The 22,438-nt window shown below is 35.4% G+C and overlaps 1 protein-coding gene and 1 long non-coding RNA gene across 5 annotated transcripts in view; one reads left to right on the forward strand and one right to left on the reverse strand.

Annotated features, from left to right (window-relative positions):
- The window catches only part of LOC123534519 (carnosine synthase 1-like), an 83,018-nt gene that overhangs the window by 25,170 nt on the left and 35,410 nt on the right, over nucleotides 1-22,438 (forward strand). The window lies entirely within an intron of this gene.
- Nucleotides 16,462-20,974, reverse strand: LOC128559119 (uncharacterized). Its single transcript, XR_008372196.1, has 4 exons — nucleotides 20,865-20,974; nucleotides 17,896-17,994; nucleotides 17,401-17,485; nucleotides 16,462-16,768 (listed from the first exon to the last, which is right to left on the reverse strand). It is a non-coding gene; the product is annotated as an uncharacterized LOC128559119 (long non-coding RNA).

The following is a 22,438-nucleotide window of genomic DNA, read 5'->3' on the forward strand; positions in this document are numbered from 1 at the left end:
TGTCCGGTCCATATCTTTGTCATCGATGGATGGATTTTCAAATAACTTGGCATGAATGTGTACCACAGTAAGACGACGTGTCGCGCGCAAGACCCAGGTCCGTAGCTCAAAGGTCAAGGTCACACTTAGACGTTAAAGATCATTTTTCATGATAGTGCATTGATGGGCGTGTCCGGTCCATATTTTTGTCATTCATGCATGGATTTTAAAATAACTACGCATGAATGTGTGACACAGTAAGATGAGGTGTCGCGCGCAAGACCCAGCTCCGTAGGTCAAAGGTCCTAAACTCTAACATCGGCCATAACTATTCATTTAAAGTGCCATCGGGGGCATGTGTCATCCTATGGAGACAGCTCTTGTTAAAAGTGAGTATACATGTATTGATAATGAACAACCCTTTGTGTACCAATTTTACCATAATATTATTTTTTAGTAGTTACTTTCTGATGTTGAAATATTCTGAACTCGTCGCATTTATCTGATTTGGACAAATCACTTGTCTTAAGCTGATCATTTATTTAGCTGATTTAATAATGACCATTTCTTTGAGATGTTGAGATATTCTGAACTTGGCTCATTTACCTGATTTGGACAAATCACTTGTTTAAGAGATTAAATCAACTGAGCTGATCATTTATTTAGCTGATTTAATAGTGATGAATTTAAATGTATCACCAATTTATGTGATTGCAGTTGATGCTTATTCCAGCGTATTAATTTAACTGAACACTTACTACACAAATTCATGTTTTATCATGAATGCCCTTGTATGACATATAAGTCGTTATTTCCGGATGTTGAAATATATATTCTCAACTCGGCTCATTTATCTGATACATGTGGACAAATCACTTGTGCAAGTGATGTAATCAACTAAGCTGATCATTTATTTAGCTGATTTATTAAATAATGATGATTTTGAATGTATCACCAAACACTTGAACACTTTTAACAGTGTGTATATAGAGGATATTTGTTTGTTTGCAGTGAGATATCGAAATATATCATCACCGATAAGGGAGACAATTCTGATATTTTCACTCAGGCTCCGCCAGCCTGAGTGAAAATATCAGAATTGTCTCCCTTATCGGTGATGATATATTTCGATATCTCACTGCAAACAAACAAATTTTCTTTTTATTTTATGCTAGTTTGTGAAGATCAACGAATTTTCTGTTTATTACGTGCATAAATGTTCATATAAATCAAATATTTCATGACGAAATTCGGATTTATTTAAGCTACCGTGTTACATATGATACATCTGCTAAATTACCATGGCCACTTAGGCACATTAATATCGAATATTGGTGATTAGGTTCATTAAATCAACACGACGCCATTTTGTTTTTAAAAACAAAAACTGCATTTAAATATTTTGTGTAAAAATACACAGTCCGCGGCTAACAGAGACATTGGCAAGTAGAAGCATATTTAAAACTTTTCGGGTCAATCTGTCAGTTCGTTGAATAACCGGAAGCTTGCTTTGTTTACCAAAACACACGCTGAAGGTCAGATTAAAAAACAACATGAAAAATCTAAACAACTGAGGAATATACGTAAGTCCTTGGAAAATCAAGCTGCAGAATTAAATATCATAATGGATTCAATAGAAATAGCAAGAAATATTGATCTAGACTAGGAGCTGCATAGCATAACAGAATGGATGGAAGTTGGAACACAACTGGCTGGGCTTGGAGTTGGAGTGGGAAAGTACTTCGACGAAAATGCTGGCATATTATGTAAGGTTGAGTTGATGTCTTGTGATAATTAACTAAGACAACAACCAACTAAATGTGCTGTCGCCAGTAAAATCTACCACATGATAGTGAACCAATGGAAAAAAGTAGAGGAAACACATATCTGTAGCTACATCATATAGCAACCAGACTGACAAAGGTAACATTATTTCTTTTGCAAATTTAATTATATAGCTAGCCAGTTCTATATAGGATTGTCTAGCAGTGCATGACTCGTGTATGGCTTGAGTATTGGTATAATCCAGTAATTTTAAAGGCAGCAAAGGGAGGTAATTAAAGAATATATTTCAAGGGAGATAATTTATCCGGAAAAAAAGAAGTTCGGCACAGTGAGTGATATGGATTTATATCTCACTGCTATTTTCCAGTATTTCATAAAATTAGCTATTTTGACCTTGTCTGCACAATAGCAGCTTCATTTATGATTTGAATTTAATCAATCTTGCACACAACTTGTATCACCATAAGATCTTGGTTCCTTTTGTTGAACCAGCCAGATCCCATTATGGGTTCCAGAGTTATGGCCCCTGAAAGGGCCACAATTAGCTATTTTGACCTTGTCTGCACAATAGCAGCTTCATTTATGATTTGATTTTAACCAAACTTGCAGACAACTTGTATCACTATAAGATCTTGGTTCCTTTCTTGAACTGGCTAGATTCCATCATAGGGTCTAGAGTTATGGCCCCTAAAAGGGTCAGAATTAGCTATTTCGACCTTGTCTGCACAATAGCAGCTTCATTTATGATTTGAATTTAATCAGACTTGCACAAAACTTGTGCTGCCATAAGATCTCAGTTACTTTGTTGAACCGGCCAGATCCCATAATGGGTTCCAGAGTTATGGCCCCTGAAAGGGCCAAAATTAGCTATTTTGACCTTGTCTGCACAATAGCAACTTCATTTACAATTTGATTTTAACCAAACTTCCACACAACTTGTATCACCACAAGATCTTGAAGCCTTTCTTGAACTGGCCAGATTCCATCATGGGTTCCAGAGTTATGGCCCCTTAAATGTCCAAAATTGGCTATTTTGGCTTTTGCAGCCATATAGAAACTTCATTTATGGTTTTATTTGATACAAACTTCCAAAATATTTTCAGCAACAATAAATCTTGGATTCCATGACAAACAGATCCAATCGTAGGTTCCAGAGTTATTTTATATCTGATTACCTCCCCTGATTGTAGTCAAAATGGATTTATATTAGTAAGTACTTATAGGACTTATTTGAAATTTCATTATTGTTATTAGTTGGACTGAGCCAATCAGGGTAGATAACTATGGGCTGATTTTATGTCAAATTACCTCCCTTTATTATGCCCCCCTTCGAAGAAGGAGGGGTATATTGTTTTGCAGATGTCGGTCGGTAGGTCGGTCGGTCGGTCGGAATGTAGACCAATCCGTTTCCGGATGATAACTCAAGAACGCTTGGGCCTAGGATCATGAAAGTTGATAGGGAGGTTGATCATCACCAGCAGATGACCCCTATTGATTTTGAGGTCTGTATGTCAAAGGTCAAGGTGACAGTGACCATGAATAGTAAAACGGTATCCGGATGATAACTCAAAAACACTTGGGCCTAGGATCAGGAAATTTGATAGGAGTGTTGGTAATGACCAGCAGATGACCCCTATTGATTTTGAGATCAGTATGTTAAAGGTCAAGGTCACAGTGACCCTGAACAGTAAAACGGTTTCCGGATGATAACTCAAGAACGCTTAGGCCTAGGGTCACAAAAGTTGATAGGGAGGTTGGTCATGACCAGCAGATGACCCCTATTGATTTTGAGGTCAGTATGTCGAAGGTCAAGGTCACAGTGACCAGGAGCTGTAAAATGGTTTCCAGGCAATAACTTTAGAACGCTTGGGCCTAGTGTCAGGAAAGTTGATAGTTAGGTTGGCCATGACCAGCAGATGACCCCTATTGATTTTGGGGTCATTAGGTCAAAGGTGAAGGTCACATTGGCCAGGAACAGTTAAAACGGTTTCTGATCTTCTTGTCCAAAACCATAGGGCCTAGGGCTTTGATATTTGGTATGTAGCAAAATCTAGTGGTCCTCTACCAAGATTGTTCAGATCATTTCCTTGGGGTCAAATATGGCCCCACCCCGGGGGGTCACATGGTTTATATAGACTTATATAGGAAAAAACTTTGAAAAACCTCTTGTCCAAAACCACAGGGCCTAGGGCTTTGATATTTTGTATATGACCTCATCTAGTGGTCCTCTACTAAGATTGTTCAAATTATCCCCCTAGGGTCAAATATGGCTCCGCTCACATGGTTTACATAGACGTATATAGGAAAAAACTTTGAAAATCTTCTTGTCCAAACCACAAAGACTATGGCTTTGATATTTTGTAATGTAGCATCATTTAGTTGTTCTCTACCAAGTTTGTTCAAATTATCCCTCTAGGGTCAAATATGGCCCTGCCCCAGGGGTCATATGGTTCATATAGACTTATATAAGGAAAAACTTAGAACCTTCATGTCCATAACTTACATCATTCAAATTTGGACCACATGTATGGTTTTGAGTGGCAAGATGAACCTTGACATGAGTTGACCTTGATCTTGACCTAGTGACCTACTTTCACATTTCTGTAGCTACAGCCTTCAAATTTGGACCACATGCACAGGTTTGCGTACCGAAAAATATTTTTGACCTTGTTATTGACCTAGTGACCTACTTTCACATTTCTCAAGCTACAGCCTTCAAATTTGAACCACAAGCATAGTTTTGTGTACTGAAATGAACTTTGACCTTGAGATTGACCTAGTGACCTACTTTCACATTTCTGAAGGTATAGGCTTCAAATTTGGACCACTTGCATAGTTTTGTGTTCCGAAATAAAATTTGATCTTGATTTTTACCTATTACCTACTTCCACATTTCTCAAGCTACAGCCTTCAAATTTGAAGCACATGCATAGTTCTGTCTACCGAAATGAACTTTGACCTTGAAATTGATCTAGTGACCTGCTTTCACATTTCTCAAGCCACAGCTTTCAAATTTGGACTGCATACACATTGTTTTGTACCGAAATGAAATTATACATTGATTTTGACCTTGAGCTAGTCTTGAAATTTGGAACATTCAAAAATGGCTCAGTGGATGGTGCCAAGATCACTCTGTAATCTCTTGTTAGGTTAATAGGTTAAAGGTCAAGGTCAGATTAAACCAGAATGGTAGAACTTTTGTTTACAGTGAGCATATAATTTCTTTTCCTAAGTGCAATTACTGAATGCATCAAGGGGGGCATTTCGTGTTCGACGAGCTCTTGTTTCAAATTAAAATGGGTATATCTCCGTAACTCATGAAGATACTGATCTGAAATTCCATTTATGTCAACAGATTTATTTTGCAGATCCTTCTTTTGATCACTTACAATAATTTTCTTTTTAATTACTTCCCTTTTACTTTAATATAAATAGCTTATTTCTAGTAACTTTTTTATTATTGGCCGTAGGGAAAAACCGAGACTACTTTTCTGTGGTACAACATGGATGGTACCTCCAATTTTTAGGTGTATTTTGACATATCTGTACCTTGTGAGATTTTTTTTTTCTTTTTGGTTAAATTTCTTTTCTTTGTTGTTCCTGTCCTTTAGACTTAGATATTTTTTCTGAGGACCTTCTTATCCTCAAGTGCAATGATAACAGATGAGCGATTTAGGGTCATCATGGCCCTCTTGTTCACTTTTAATGCAGTCGGAGATCAGTTCATGAATGATGTGGTCTCTGCAATATGCATTCTCCCAAAAGATGTCATCCAGTATTGGTGACACTACATCGTCACAAACAGATAATGGTCCTTGTTGAACAGCAAAATATCCAACTAATTTAGTTGTTTGTGCTGCAGCAATGTTTTTTCTGCGTTCTCTTTTACATTTATCGGCGTAAATTTGTTTACAAAGCGTCCAAATAACACCGATCAGCAGACTGAATGGTCCTGTGATTTTTCCCATAAATTGCAACCTGTTCTGCGGTAACGTATAACCAGTCAGCCAAATCTAGCGTTAAAGTCTCGTACCCGTTCTAATAAAGAAAATGCGATACGCAAGCGATTTTTTACGAATTGGGTATTGGGAATTATGTCTCCCCCAGGAGACATATTGTTTTTGCCCTGTCCGTCCGTCCGTCTGTCTGTCCGTCCGTACGTCACACTTCATTTCCGAGCAATAACTGGAGAACCATTTGACCTAGAACCTTCAAACTTCATAGGATTGTAGGGCTGCTGGAGTAGACGACCCCTATTGTTTTTGGGGTCACTCCGTCAAAGGTCAAGGTCACAGGGGCCTGAACATTGAAAACCATTTCCGATCAATAACTAGAGAACCACTTGACCCAGAATGTTGAAACTTCATAGGATGATTGATCATGAAGAGTAGATGACCCCTATTGATTTTGGGGTCACTCCGTCAAAGGTCAAGGTCACAGGGGCCTGAACATTGAAAACCATTTCCGATCAATAACTAGAGAACCACTTGACCCCGAATGATGAAACTTCATAGGATGATTGGTCATGAAGAGTAGATGATCCCTATTGATTTTGGGGTCACTCCGTCAAAGGTCAAGGTCACAGGAGCCTGAACATTGAAAACCATTTCCAATCAATAACTAGAGAACCACTTGACCCAGAATGTTGAAACGTCATAGGATGATTGATCATAAAGAGTAATTGACCCCTATTGATTTTGGGGTCACTCCATCGAAGGTCAAGGTCACAGGGGCCTGAACATGGAAAACCATTTCCGATCAATAACTAGAGAACCACTTGACCCAGAATGTTGAAACTTCATAGGATGATTGTACATGCAAAGTAAATGACCCCTATCGATTTTGGGGTCACTCCATTAAAGGTCAAGGTCACAGGGGCCTGAATATTGAAAACCATTTCCGGTCAATAACTTGAGAACCACTTGACCCAGAATGATGAAACTTCATAGGATGATTGGTCATGCAGAGTAGATGACCCCTAACGATTTTAGGGTCACTCTGTTAAAGGTCAAGGCCACAGGGGCCTGAACATGGAAAACCATTTCCAATCAATAACTTGAGAACCTCTCGACCCAGAATGTTAAAACTTCATAGGATGATTGAACATGCAGAGTAGATGACCCCTATTGATTTTGGGGTCAGTCTGTTAAAGGTCAAGGTCACAGTGGCCTGTTCATGTAAAATCATTTTTTGGAAATAACTTGAGAACCACTTGACCTACAATGTTGAAACTTAATAGGATGATTGGACATGCAGAGTAGATGACCCCTATTTATTTTGAGGTCACTTGATCAAAGGTCAAGGTCACAGGAGCCTGAACAGTGACTTGAGAACCACTAGGCCAAGAGTGTTGAAATTTAGCGGGATGACTGGACATGCCAAGTAGATGATCCCTATTGCAGCCAACCATCAGTGTCTCGTTGATTTTTGCTCCTGACCCCTATTGACTTCTTGCCTATAGGACTTTGCATTGGGGGAGACATGCGCTTTTTTACAAAAGCATTTTCTAGTTTGACTTGTGTTTCAGTACGCACACTGTATGAATTCAGCTGGGTTTTGTGCATTTAATTGCGTAAATACGCAGCTTATCTAGAGCTCTCCCTAGTGAAAAAATCAATGGAATTCCAGTGGAATGCTACATAAATTCCACTGGAATCTGCTATGTTACTGGAATACCAGTGGAATTGCCAAATATACCACTGGAACTGGAATTTGAAATACCAGTAGAGGTGGAACTCCACTGGAATTTGAATTTGAAATACCAGTACAGGTGGAATTCCACTGGAATTTGTATTTGGAATACCAGTACAAGTGGAATTCCACTTAACTGAATTTCATGATTTGTGAATAAAATAGCACCAGTTTTGGCGGAAAAATGATGGTTTTTATATAGTTTGAAATTCTGGACCAGATTTATGTGAATAGCATGGTATCAGCTACAGTAAGTGCCTTATATATGTTGAAAACAAAAGAAGTTTAAATCAATTATAAAATGTGATATTTTTTCTGTTTCTTTTATTCATATAATTCTAGTCAGATGTAGTCATATTTTTGTCATTGGTTTTCATGACTTTATTCTTAAACATGTAAATATTTTGATCAGTTCTTGATTTCCATGCTTGTTACTTTGTCAAAATATGTGTTTTTGTGCCCCCACAATTTTAGTCTAGTGTTGTCAATGCATCTGTACGTCCATCTGTTTGTGTGTATGTGTGTAGGAAAAAAAAATGTGATGCACCTACCTCAAAAAGTATTTAATAAAAATTGATGAAATATTGCATAAGTCTTTAACATGATATGAACGTGTGCACCTCCTATTTTTCGTCTGTCTCTGCTGCATAAGTCTTTAACATGATATGAACGTGTGCACCTCCTATTTTTCGTCTGTCTCTGCTCCCTATTTCTAGAGTTATGGCCCCTGAAATAGTCAAAAAAGCACATTTTCACCTTGTGGTGCACCAAGCTCAAAAAGTATTTGATATAAATTGATGAGTCTAAATTATTATGATATGACCTTGTGCACCTCCTATTTCTATTTTCCAGCTGGCAATGCACCCCTCTCCCAAATTCCAGAGTTATGGCCCCTGAAACAGTGAAAAATGCACATTTTCATCTTGTGATGATGCACCTACCTCAAAAAGAATTTCATATAGATTAATGAAACCTTGCATGAATCTATAACATGATATGAACTTCCAGGCACCTCCTACGTTTCATGGCCATCGCCTGTTTCTAGAGCTATGGCCCCTAAAATAGTGACAAAATGCACATTTTCACCTAATGACTCACCTGGCTCATAATGTATTTGATATAAATTGATAAAAACTAGCATGAGTCTTTATCATGATGTAAACTTGCACTTCTCCTATTTTACACATGATGATGACACCAACATCCAATTAAAAGCAACATTGCAAGATATATATTTACCTAATGCAAGGATTTAAGTCACATGATAAATGAATATCCACTGACAGACAGGGCCATCTGTCAGAATCATCATCTGTCCAGTGTCCCTTGAATGCCTGCCAGTTGCAGTGGGAAAAATGCTGTCCATGCAGTGCATTTTTTACCATTGAATTTCATTAGATATCATTAGTACCATTTATATTCATTGATTTACCATTGATTTTCATTAGATATCATTAAAGTACCATTTTTTTTCATTAACTTACCCATTGAAATACCATTTATTTTCCATTAGAATTCTTCCAGGTGAGAGTTGTGGATGTAATTTAACTAGAACAAAAAGGATTTCAAATGCCTTTAGGGGTGGGGGTCATCAGCATTTCACTGGTATTGAGATGATATTCTGCTTGTATTCAGATGGAATTCCACTGGAAACTTGATGGAATTCTACTGGAGTCTTGATGGTATACCACTGGTACTTAAAGTGGAATTCCACTGGAAACCTGATGGAATTCTACTGGAATCTTGATGGTATACCACTAGTATTTCAAATGGAATTCCACTGGAAACTTGATGGAATTCAACTGGAATCTTGATGGTATACCACTGGTATTCTAAGTGGAATTCCACTGGTATTCTGGTGGAATTCCACTGGTATTCTGGTGGAATTCCACTGGTATCTGGTGGAATTCCACTGGTATTCTGGTGGAATTCCACAGGTATTTTTCAATGGTATTTTGGTGGGATTCCACTGGTATTCCAAATGAATTCCCTGGAAAATAAGCGCTATTCCAGTGGAATACCAACACTATTCCATTGAAAAATACCAGTGGAACTGAGATGGAATTCCAGTTGATGTTCCAGTGGTATTCAAGATGTTCATTTTCACTAGGGATATGGTATACATTTATTTACAATGAATAGCCCTTGTATACCCTATATGTAGTTATTTTCAGATGTTGATATATTCTCAACTTGGCTAATTTACCAGATTTGGACAAATCACTTGTGCAAGTGATTTGATAAACTGATCATTTATTTAGCTGTTTTAACAGTGATGATTTTGAATGTATCCCCAAACACTTTTGAACACTTTTAAAGACCTGCTCCAGTCCTACCATTTAACCTTAAATTGTCACTGAAAAAGCATAAAAATTCCGACTATGAACAGTGATGCCTGTCAAAATAAAGTATATTTTATTTAAAATTCTATATGAAATACATGGTTTTGGGTGCTAAAGTGTGGCGTGTGGCCATTAACTGTTATCTATTGTAATCATGGGTTGCATACACTCAATAGAATTTTAATAGCCGCGGAGCAGAGCTTTAACAGTGAGTATACATGTATTTATAATGAATAGCAGTTGTATACCATAAAAAAGTAGTTACTTTCGGATATTGATACATGTATATTCTCAACTGGGCTCATTTATCAGATTTGGACAAATCACTTGTGCAAGTGATTTAATCAACTAAGCTGATCATTTATTCAACTAATTTAATAAAAATGACATTGAATGTATGTACCACCTATTTAAGTGATTGCAGTTGATGCTTATTCCAACATATTATTAACTGAACACTTTTAACAGTGAATATACATGGCTGTATTTATAATGAATAACAGTTGTATACCATATAAGTAGTTACTTTCGGATGTTGAAATAATCTCAGCTAGCCTCATTTACCAGATTTGGACAAATGACTTGTGCAAGTGATTTACTCAACTAAACAAATCATTTATTTAGCTGAATTAATAATGATGATTATAAGTGCATCAGCTATTTAACTGATTGTAGTTCTTTAATACATATTTTAACAATGATACAACCCTCATTATACTGTACTGTATAAGATGATATAACTGAGCAACCCAAGTCAGTTCCAGAAATTCATCAGCGATTTTTTTTTAGCATTTTAAACCTGGGCTCCAGGGACCATTCAAATGGGAAAAATGGCACGTAAAACCTAAAAATTGGGAAATTCTAAAAATAAGTTTAACCATCATAAAACCTTTATTTCAGACTTGTCTTTGTTCAGAATGTCACATCAAGTCTTTTATTTCTTTATCTCTATTTTTAGCTCGACTATTCGAAGAATAAGTAGAGCTATCCTACTCACCACGGCGTCGGCGTCACACCCTGGTTAAGTTTTTCGTACAAGTCCACATTTTGACAAAGTCTTTTGAGATAAAGCTTTGAAACGTTCAACACTTGTTAACCATCACCAAGTCCAGTTATAGGCAAGAGTACATAACTCTATCAAGCATTTTGACTGAATTATGGCCCCTTTTGACTTAGAAATCTTGGTTAAGTTTTTCGTACTAGTTCATATTTTGGCAAAGTCTTTTGAGATAAAGCTTTGAAACTTTCAACACTTGTTTACCATCACCATGTGCAGTTGTAGGCAAGAGTACATAACTCCATCAAGCATTTTGGTTGAATTATTGCCTCTTTTTTACTTAGAAATCTTGGTTAAGTTTTTCGTACCAGTCTACATTTTGACAAAGTCTTTTGAGATATAGCTTTGAAACTTTCAACACTTGTTTACCATCACCATATCCAGTTGTAGGCAAGAGTACATAACTCCATCAAGCATTTTGGCTGAATTATGGCCCCTTCTGACTTAGAAATCTTGGTTAAGTTTTTCGTACCAGTTTATATTTTGTGTAAAGTGTTTGACATATGGCTTTGAAACTTTTATATCTTGTTCAGTATTATAGTCTCTATCAATAGGCAAGAGTACATAACTCTGTCATCTTTTTTGGCTGAATAATGGCCCTTTTTGAACTTGGAAATTGGTTCTGTTTTCGTATATGTCCATGTTTTGTCAAGACTATTTGACATATGGCTTTTAAACTTTAAACACTTGTTTATCATTATTATTTCCATCTGCAGGCAAGAGTACATAACTCTTGACAACTATTTTGGCTGAATTATGGCCCTTTTTGGACTTTGAAATTTTTGTCAAAATATTTGAACTGTGGCTTTGAAACTGTTAAGGCAAGAGTACATAACTCTTGACAACTATTTTGGCTGAATTATGGCCCTTTTTGGACTTTGAAATTTTTGTCAAAATATTTGAACTGTGGCTTTGAAACTGTTAACACTAGTATATCAACATGATTTCCATCTGTAGGCAAGTGTACATAACTCTGTCAACTATTTTGACAGAATTATGACCCGTTTTGGACTTGGAAATTAGTTATACTTTTCATACAAGTCTATGTTTTGCCTAACATATAACTTAATAACATATTTGCCATCATGGCCACACATTGCCACTTAGTGCAAGACTAATCAAAATCCAAAAATACAGGAAATTTTTTTGTTTAATCCATTTTTTTCTTTTGTCTGAAAATCTATGGAAATATTTTGACCCCATTCTTCAATCAATTCTTCGAATAGTCGGGCGCGCTGTCATCCGACAGCTCTTGTTGCAATTGGGATGGGGGCCTAAATTCGTCCCCAAAATCAGCCTTAAAAAATCCCTGTTCATAAACGGCCAACAAATTTCTTTTATTTTTTTTTTAATTTGAAAATGTGTATGAGAGCTTTTCATCCGGAAATTGGGTCTTTCAAATGGGGAAATTTATGCGCGATAATTGTCCATTTTGGGAAAAAAGCTTTGCATTGAAAATGGGTACTAGTTTATAAATTAAATTCACAATTTAATGTATTTTAAAACATTCATTTTTCAAAAGGGAATGTTGTCAGCCACTATATATATCAAATTGAGCATAATTATATTCCTTGCTTTAGGTTTGTGAATTTTACACTGTAGCCACTAAATTGTACCATAATGATTTAGTTTTATAAGCCATTTCTCCAGTGTTATTATTACTCGAGAACCCACAATTTTACATTTTTTACTTAACAGTCGAAAAATGACAAGTGATTTATTTTTTTTATACTGTCACACGTTTAATAGATTTACTGTAGCTCTAGTATTTTCTGTTATGTGACATTTTTGAAAAGATAATCAACATGAAGTTAACTTGCAGTTTTAGAAGTGTCTCTGCCACAGTTGGGAAAAAATACTAACTTCTTTTATTTGGAAATAGCTGAATATAGGTTTCTGTTATATAAGGATGAAAAGCCCTGTATAATAATATGCAGCAGCCACTGAAAAACAGTTTTTAAACAGTACTGTAAGGAAGTGTAAAGGCCATCAAGTTAACAAAAAAAAAAGAAATCATAAAGGTTTGAAGGTATTAATTTGCCGGATAGGCCTCTGTGGTCCACTGGAATGTAGTCCATATTAATACATAGTGCAATTTTCCCACCTAGCAAAAGCCATTTTCATGCCAGATATAAGCTTTATTGATGCTTGTTTGTAAAGAGGAATGTCTGTGAATAACTTTCAGCTATGTTATATGCTTCAAATGTTTTGTCGAAGCTGTTTTGTAAACTGAAAGTGAAGTAGGTATTTCTTGATGTCTACCTATGCAATAATTAGCGTTTTCATCATATGTTTCGGTCACGTGACCATGGTTTCATTACATTATGGTCAACCCCATATTTTTGGGGTTTTTTTTTAATTCCAGACAGATCTTCAAGGCAAGGTAGCCTCACAGAAAGTGAAAGGCTAGAAATGCTGATAAAATATGTTATAATTATACCCCCACAAAATGAAGTTTTGTGGAGGGTGGGGGAGGTATAAAGGAGTGAGCTTGGCGGTCGGTTGGTCTATTGGTTTTCATGGTTTCTGGATGAAAACTCATGAAAGGCTTGACAGATTTAAATAATTTTTGGTTTACAGGTGTAACTTCAGAAAATACAGGTCAAAGATCAAGGTCACAGTGACCCTGAACAGTTAAACGGTTTCCGGATGATAACTTGAGAACGTTTGGGCCTAGGATCATAAATTTTGGTACACAGATGTTACATCATGAAAAACAGGTCAAGTTCGACTTTGAGATCAGTAGTCAAAGGTCAAGGTCACTGACTTGGATCAGTTAAACGGTTTCCGGATGATAACTTGAGAACGCTTGGGTCTAGGATCATAAATTTTTGTACACAGGTGTAAAATGGTAAAATACAGGTTATGTTCCACTTTGAGGTTAGTAGGTCAAAGGTCAAGGTCACAATAACACTAAAGAATTAAACGGTTTCCAGATGATAACTTGAGAACGCTTAGGCCTAGGATCGTGAAAATTGATAGGGAGGTTGATTATGACCAGCAGATGACTCCTAATGATTTTGAGGTCAGTAGGTCAAGGTCACAGTGACCCGGAACATTTAAACGGTTTTCGGACAATAACTTAACGCTTGGGACTAGGATCAAGAAACTTAATAGGGAGGTTGGTCATGTCCAGCAGATGATACGTATTGATTTTGAGTTCCAAAGGTCAGAGTGACCCAGAACATTTAAACCTTTTCTGGACTATAACTTGAGAATGCTTGGGCCGATGATCATGAAACATCATAAGGAGGTTGATCATGACCAGCAGATGTCCTCTATTGATTTTGAGGTCTGTAGGTCAAAAGTCAAGAAAGTTCGGCTTTGACATTGGCTTAGTTCTGTGACAAGGCCATATTTTGGGGGTATTATCTAGGCATTGTACCTAATTTAAAGAATATTTAAAAAATGGAATAAAAAAGTAAATATTGTCATATATGATGTCATTGCATGATACAACAACTTTTATTTTCAATGTTCTGTCATCAGTAATGGATAATGTTCAAAAGATGATCAACAACAGATAGTCCTACCTGTGTAAAGGAAAGGTAACTGTGTAACTAAATATTGGTTACTTAAGACAGTACTAGTTATCTCCCTTATCAATTTGCATATAAAGTGTCAGAATTGACCCTAAATTGACCTATGGTCTGTTTCATGTAGCAATCAAAGAAAACACTGATGTTCTTAAATATTTATTTAATTCTGTTTATATGAAATATAATGATTTATATAATGTTTTATGAAAATAGTACAGGTATGTTAATGAAAGTGATAAGTATGTGGTATTGCACTTTGTTGACAGTAAAAAATATGAATTATACAAAAATGGAACTTTTCATGAGATAAAGAACATAGCCACAATTGATTAAAAACATAAGATCATCAAAAATAAGCCAACCAATTTCTAGAAAAAGGCAATTTCATAGTAACAGAGAAAATCAAAAAGTACTGGAAAAGAGGTCACATGTTGCCTTATAGTACTACTTCTTACTGTTTGAATAATGCCAGTTCAAATCAAAATACAACATTTTTGGAAACTTTAATGAAAGTTTTATGGAGGCTGCTGAAGACCAGTAGCCTGTAATGTGATATAAAATCTGAAATACAAAACGTTTGACTAGTACAGTGGTTATCGTATCTTAATGTTCTAATATTTTTTTTTTTTTTAATGCTTACTAAATAGTTTATTCACAATGATATTTATGCTCATTTATGTTATATGTCATTAAATATCTTAATTATTTGTCGTATTTTTAAGTATTTGTAGAACGCCATTGAATATGTTTTCCGTAAAAATAGGCGTTTAATCAAATAAAACAGTTTCAGTTTCAGTTTCAGGTTACATCACTGTAGTGTTTCTAAAGTAACCGTGCCACTATCCAAGTTGACAGGGAACTTCAGGAAATTAACCTGCAAAGTTTCGTGAAGACTAATCAATAATATATTGTCCAGACAAACAAATCAGGACAGGCACAGGCACACCATTTGGACAACTAAGTCTTCATTTCCGCAAACTGGCACAACAAAAAGTAATGACAATTTAAAATACTGAAAACATACTCATGACAAGTACAAAAGGGCCAACATGTCTGAGTCATAGAACTTTCTGATCTTATGATGCTTAATGAGGTAACATGTTACACAAAATATTGCTATGGTAAGAAAAGGGCAATAATTATGAAAAAAGCCAAATGTAGTTATGGAGCTATAGATAGTGCATTTAATGTCAAATTATTACAGTTTGCAATTGTAAGATGTTTGTTACATTTTTCATTAACAAAGTGGAAGGTGCTTTAGGTATTTTTATAACAAAACATGTCTCCCACCTATGTATACCTTTAGCTGTGGCGGCTATTTTGTGCAGCAAAATGGAAAGTGTTGGTGATATGCAAAAAATACTTGGTACTGATCACTCCTGTGAAGTTTCATCAAAATCTGTTAAGTAGTTTTAACCTGTGAAAGCCGACAAGATTTTTCTATTTTTAGCTATGGCTGCAATTTAGTGCATCAAAACGAAACATGCAAGCGATATGCCAACACTATGCTTGGTACTGATCAGTCCTGTGAAATTTCATCAAAATCTGGCCAGCAGCTTGTCCTCTTTAAGCCAGACAGGCTTAATGCGGATAGACGAGAAGGCATAATTAATACCTCTCCCACCTTTAGATGAGACATAATTCCTAGAGAAAACCTTACATACAACACTTTACAAAATTAGGATGCTAAAAATGGATGTGCAATACCTCTACCTATTCTTCAGTGAAATGAAAAAGGACAAGTACAAAAACACAAGTAATATGGAGGAGTTATGGGCCATGACACGTACGATAAACAATGTTTTAAGACTGAAGAAAATGTATTGATTAGTTCAAAAATTTACATAAGTGTTTTAGTTCAATATAAACTTTGTCATACTAAAATAATATTGCAGTTATAATGACCAATCACTTTTTTAGATTTATGAAAGAAAAAAAAAACAATTTATGCCAACCTTAAACTTACAACTTTAAAAGCGAAAATTATCAATCATTTTATTGTGGTATTGCATGAAAATAAATTTTGTCACCATACAAATAATTAATGATTTTAATAATACAGATCACTATGGTCTTATGTTTGATTGTGAACATACTGTGCTATAAACTGAGACAAAACAGTACTGATACACTACAAGACACAGTATTTTGAAAATTATAACAGTGTAATGTTTACATATTCTCAAAGTTTCTGAATCACATTTACATGCACGGCTGAACAGGACTTGCTGCTCTCTACATGCGTGTCCTACAATAACAGCAAATATGTAACAAAGTTGATTCAGAAGGCTCCTCTATACTAAACTGTGCAAGCTGCAGACACTGATCTTGAACAATAGCTGAACGGTGACACTGAAGATTTCACAGGTATATATCTGAAGAAAGAAATGCATATTGTAGTTACTCTGTATTCGAGGTGTCTGCAGCTCTTTAATATTCAAAATATGTATATTTCTGAGTATAAGGTAGAATAAAGTGTTACTAGATTAATAAAACTTCAACATATCTTATGTATAAGACCCATTTTAGTACAATATATGAAGAGGCCAATAGTGACCCTAAGTCACTCACTTGACCTTACTATTTGACCTAAAATATATGTATGACACTTTTTATTTTGGAATATTATGATGGCAGGCTATATTTTATTCTATATCTTAAATACTTTGAAAAAAACACACCTTTTACTTGACATTTCATAAATTTATATCTTACATTCACCTTTTAAGCTTATAACAATAGAATTGTGTTTACCTTTTTGATTAATTTCAGGAGAAAAATGTAGATATTTGGAAAGTTACATTCATAAGTCTGTAATTATTTTGGTACTGTATAATTTCTTTTTGTTTTGGTACTGTATAATTTCTTTTTGTAAGTGTAAAGTTTATATATCATACTTGACCCTTGGTCTCATGTGAAATAAACTTTACACAAGCCTCTAGAAGTGATATATACCAAATCAATAACTGAATTACATTGTAACTCTTTGAATATTGTAAACAATTACCTGAAGGTATCAATATCTGTGTTTAATTAAGTCATACAGATCAACACTGGCATTCTCATCATATGAATCCACAGAACATTTTACACTGAAATAAAGAAACAGCTTCCTACATATTTTGTAATTCAGTTACTGAAATTTACAGATTTTACATTAAATTAGGACTCTAATCCATTGAAAACATCAAGTGACAGATATCAAAAAAACATTGCATTAAAAAAAATATTTAAACAAAATGGTTAATGCTATAGTGTATTTAAAAGCTTTGAAACACGGTTAGTGGCTGACAATAGAAGTTCTTTTATCTCTGTATCATATGAAAGGCTAAGAGATAAGAAGTCTGAATAGATATCTTTACCTAAGTCAAAATTTCTCGATTCAAAATGGTTGGCTGTACCATCCTTCATGAAACTTCATAAAATCATTTTAATGACATTTACAATGTGTATCTGTTAAATGTTTAGGGGAATATAATTTTAATAACTGGCATTTTATTACCCTTGACATGTTCAACTTGTTAAAGAGTATCATTTGTACATCATTGTACCATCAGACCATCTTTCACTTCTGTCAGCCTTACTAGACATGTTGGACCCTCTGAAATATATAAATGATAAAATCTGTGAACAGTTAACAATCATCATGTAAAAACCATAACACCATCTTTATAAAATCACCTTAACACCTTGATCTTAAAAAATATTATTATTTCAAATTATTATTGTCCGTTAACATATAATGTATCCCATCCATAATCATTACATGACTCCTTATATAATTTACCAGTTCATAGTTTGGAATGGCTTCCAGTCTAAATCCAGAAGTTGAAGAAAAACAAATTATGAAAGTTTATTTATGGTGTCATTTAAAAGAATGACCTGCCTGTTAATTGTCAACTGTTTGCTCTTTTTAGCTCACCTGTCACAAAGTGACAAGGTGAGCTTTTGTGATCGCGCGGTGTCCGTCGTCCGTCGTCCGTCCGTGCGTCAGTGCGTCCGTGCGTCCGTAAACTTTTGCTTGTGACCACTCTAGAGGTCACATTTTTCATGGGATCTTTATGAAAGTTGGTCGAATGTTCATCTTGATGATATCTAGGTCAAGTTCGAAACTGGGTCACGTGCCATCAAAAACTAGGTCAGTAGGTCTAAAAAATAGAAAAACCTTGTGACCTCTCTAGAGGCCATATATTTCACAAGATCTTCATGAAAATTGGTCAGAAACGTTCACCTTGATGATATCTAGGTCAAGTTCGAAACTGGGTCACGTGCCGTCAAAAACTAGGTCAGTAGGTCTAAAAATAGAAAAACCTTGTGACCTCTCTAGAGGCCATATATTTCAAAAGATCTTCATGAAAATTGGTCAGAACGTTCACCTTGATGATATCTAGGTCAAGTTCGAAACGGGTCACGTGCCTTTAAAAACTAGGTCAGTAGGTCTAAAATAGAAAACCTTGTGACCTCTCTAGAGGCCATATATTTCACAAGATCTTCATGAAAATGGTCAGAACGTTCACCTTGATGATATCTAGGTCAAGTTCAAAACTGGGTCACGTGCCTTTAAAAACTAGGTCAGTAGGTCTAAAAATAGAAAAACCTTTGTGACCTCTCTAGAGGCCATATATTTCAAAGATCTTCATGAAAATTGGTCAGAATGTTCACCTTGATGATATCTAGGTCATGTTCAAAACGGGTCACGTGCCTTCAAAAACTAGGTCAGTAGGTCTAAAATAGAAAAACCTTGTGACCTCTCTAGAGGCCATATATTTCACAAGATCTTCATGAAAATTGGTCAGAACGTTCACCTTGATGATATCTAGATCAAGTTCGAAACTGGGTCACGTGCCATCAAAAACTAGGTCAGTAGGTCAAATAATAGAAAAACCTTGTGACCTCTCTAAAGGCCATATTTTTCATGGGATCTGTATGAAAGTTGGTCTGAATGTTCATCTTGATGATATCTAGATTAAGTTCGAAACTGGGTCACATGCGGTCAAAAAATAGGTCAGTAAGTCTAAAAATAGAAAAACCTTGTGACCTCTCTAGAGGCCATATATTTCATGAGATCTTCATGAAAATGGTCAGAATGTTCACCTTGATGATATCTAGGTCAAGTTTGAAAGTGGGTCACATGCCTTCAAAAACTAGGTCAGTAGGTCAAATAACAGAAAAACCTTGTGACCTCTCTAGAGGCCATATTTTTTTATGGGATCTGTATTAAAGTTGGTCTGAGTGTTCATCTTGATGATATCTAGGTCAAGTTCGAAACTGGGTCACGTGCCGCCAAAAACTAGGTCAGTCGGTCAAATAATAGAAAAACCTTGTGACCTCTCTAAAGGCCATATTTTTCATGGGATCTGTATGAAAGTTGGTCTGAATGTTCATCTTGATGATATCTAGGTCAAGTTTGAAACAAGGTCATGTGCGATCAAAAACTAGGTCAGTAGGTCTAAAAATAGAAAAACCTTGTGACCTCTCTGAGGCCATACTTTTGAATGGATCTCCATAAAAATTGGTCAGAATGTTCACCTGATGATATCTAGGTCAAGTTTGAAACTGGGGCACATGCCATAAAAAACTAGGTCAGTAGGTCAAATAAAAAAAAACCTTGTGACCTCTCTAGAGGCCATACTTTCATGGGATCTGTATGAAAATTGGTCTGAATGTTCATCTTGATGATATCTAGGTCTAATTTGAAACTGGGTCAACTGCGGTCAAAAACTAGGTCAGTAGGTCTAAAATTATTAAAATCTTTTGACCTCTCTAGAGGCCATATTTTTCAATGGATCTTCATGAAAATTGATCTGAATGTTCACCTTGATCATATCTAGGTCAGTTTCGAAACTGGGTCACGTGCGGTCAAAAGCTAGGCCAGTAGGTATAAAAATAGAAAAACCTTGTGACCTCTCTAGAGGCCATATTTTTCATGAGATTTTCATGAAAATTAGTGAGAATGTTCACCTTGATGATATCTAGGTAAAGTTCAAAACAGGGTCACGTACCTTCGAAAACTAGATCAATAGGTCAAATAATAGAAAAACCTTGTGACCTCTCTAGAGACCATATTTTTCAATGGATCTTCATGAAAATTGGTCAGAATTTTTATCTTGATAATATCTAGGTAAAGTTCAAAACTGGGTCTCATGAGCTCAAAAACTAGGTCACTATGTCAAATAATAGAAAAAACGACGTCATACTCAAAACTGGGTCATGTGGGAAGAGGTGAGCGATTCAGGACCATCATGGTCCTCTTGTTAATATTGATAGGCAATTGCATTTTATCAAATGTTGTCTAATATATATATATATTAACTGTCAATAGTTTACATGACGAAGTGTTAATTAGATGTCACTGACTTGTTTACTCTCAACATCATAAAGAGAGATAAAACTAGATCTACATGTAAATTGTAAAACATTGTATGAGATACCCTTCCATCCTGTATAAATTGCCTTTTAAAAAGAAATTACATAGAAGTATTATCCCACTGTTTTGACTGCCCCTGCTCTATTTAACTTTTCAAGCTTCTGCTGCCACTTTAATGTGTCATCTGTTCGCTTGTACTTCTTTCTGAAATGAGGTAATTATAATATAATATTTCAAAAACTTATAATAAATATATTATATTATTCTTTTCCTACAATTTGCAACAGTTTATTTTGAAAATTCATTGTATCTCAATTACATTCTGTTCTGACTACAGCTAAAATACATAGAACAAACTATAAGCTAATATAAGGTCAAAGGTCACTCTAAAAGGAAAAATCGGTAAAACTTAGGCCCAGTTAATACAGATGCTTTAAATAAGCTGTCACTTCACACATTAATTTGCCTTTAGGATTATGTATCTACAAACAAAAAACAAGAAAAAACAATTAAATAGAAAGAACATTTTTGGGCAATTTAAAAAGCGACAATGAAAGTGAAAGTAGAAAGTCAATATATTCTTATCGACTTTTCTTTCATAATTTCCATTTAAAGCGTAACAGTTACTTTCATACTGTATTGAATAATCATAAACATTATACTTACGTTTAATGCATGAAAATCCTCATGGTACCGTAAACTTATAATTTGTTGATAACCTCTCGGTTTTCGGCCGTTTTCACGTGAAAATACGAAACCGGTGTTGACATAAATGTTCTACTTCCGGCGGTATTCGATTGCGTAAATCGGCTCTAGTACTATGCCTATATTATCCGTCACTCCTGTGACAACTCAAGTTGTTTTTTTTTTACAACGAAAATAGTAGCAGAGCATATAATACATGTACCTTCTGATCTGCACTTTGTGAAATTGCTTCAACCGATGTAAAACTGGTACTTTCTGGTCAGAATTGAGTAATAGTAATAAACACCATTTTAAGACAAACTTTATATATCATTTACGTATTTTGGGCAAAATAGAGTTTTCGGAAAGTAGACAAAATTCTGATTTTTATGGTGCTTCCCAAGATTTCGGTTTCACATCAGTGACAATCGTTTAAGGTAAGAATGACAGAAATCGATGATTTTTCCAGCACTTTTAGCAGTTTCTTGCAATTGAAAGATAGAAGACTTAGAAGTAAGAAAAGTATGACACTTAATTTAATGAAAAGTTGGCATATTTAATGCATCTGACACATTTTTTTAGCTTAACTGTCACAAAGTGACAAGGTGAGCTTTTGTGATCGCGCGGTGTCCGTCGTCCGTCCGTGCGTCTGTAAACTTTCGCTTGTGACCACTCTAGAGGTCACATTTTTCATGGGATCTTTATGAAAGTTGGTCAGAATGTTCATCTTGATGATATCTAGGTCAAGTTCGAAACTGGGTCACGTGCCATCAAAAACTAGGTCAGTAGGTCTAAAAATAGAAAAACCTTGTGATCTCTAGAGGCCATATATTTTACAAGATCTTCATGAAAATTGGTCAGAATGTTCACCTTGATGATATCTAGGTCAAGTTCGAAACTGGGTCACGTGGGGTCAAAAACTAGGTCAGTAGGTCTAAAAATAGAAAAAACTTGTGACCTCTCTAGAGGCCATATTTTTCATGAGATCTTCATG

The sequence above is a fragment of the Mercenaria mercenaria genome, chromosome 1 (genome assembly GCF_021730395.1).
Source record: "Mercenaria mercenaria strain notata chromosome 1, MADL_Memer_1, whole genome shotgun sequence".
Taxonomy (NCBI): domain Eukaryota; kingdom Metazoa; phylum Mollusca; class Bivalvia; order Venerida; family Veneridae; genus Mercenaria; species Mercenaria mercenaria.